This window comes from Chrysochloris asiatica, unplaced genomic scaffold (genome assembly GCF_000296735.1).
Source record: "Chrysochloris asiatica unplaced genomic scaffold, ChrAsi1.0 scaffold00032, whole genome shotgun sequence".
NCBI classification, from domain to species: Eukaryota; Metazoa; Chordata; class Mammalia; order Afrosoricida; family Chrysochloridae; genus Chrysochloris; species Chrysochloris asiatica.
Window position 1 is genome coordinate 2,080,328 of NW_006408550.1, and position 460 is coordinate 2,080,787.

The window sequence follows — 460 nt, forward strand, 5'->3', positions numbered from 1 at the left end:
TTTTATTTTTTTCTCTCATAAAGAACTTACCTTATTGTACAAAGGAGAATCCATAAACTACCTTAGTAGAAAGTGCTCTTCTTCATCAAAAGTGTTCTTCACTTTTGTTTCTTCCTGAAAAGAAATCCACTCTGATTTTACACAAAGGAAAGCACTGGCTTCACCATAAAATGAGGGTGATCTTGGGTAGATGACACAGTTCCTCAGATAACCAGATTGGAGTGACAACTGAAGAAATAGGAACAGGGATGTGGACATGTAATTATGCCACAGTATGTGGTTAAGCTTTGGCTTCTCTAAGTTGGAGAGCAAGTTTCAGAGTCTCTTCTGACATCCATCTTGATTTTTTCCTTCTTTCTTGTCTTCTTAATGACTTTCTGCTCTCTTCATGTATGATATTCTTGATGTCATCCCACAACTCTTCTGGTCTTCGGTCTTTAGTGTTTAATTCATCAAATCT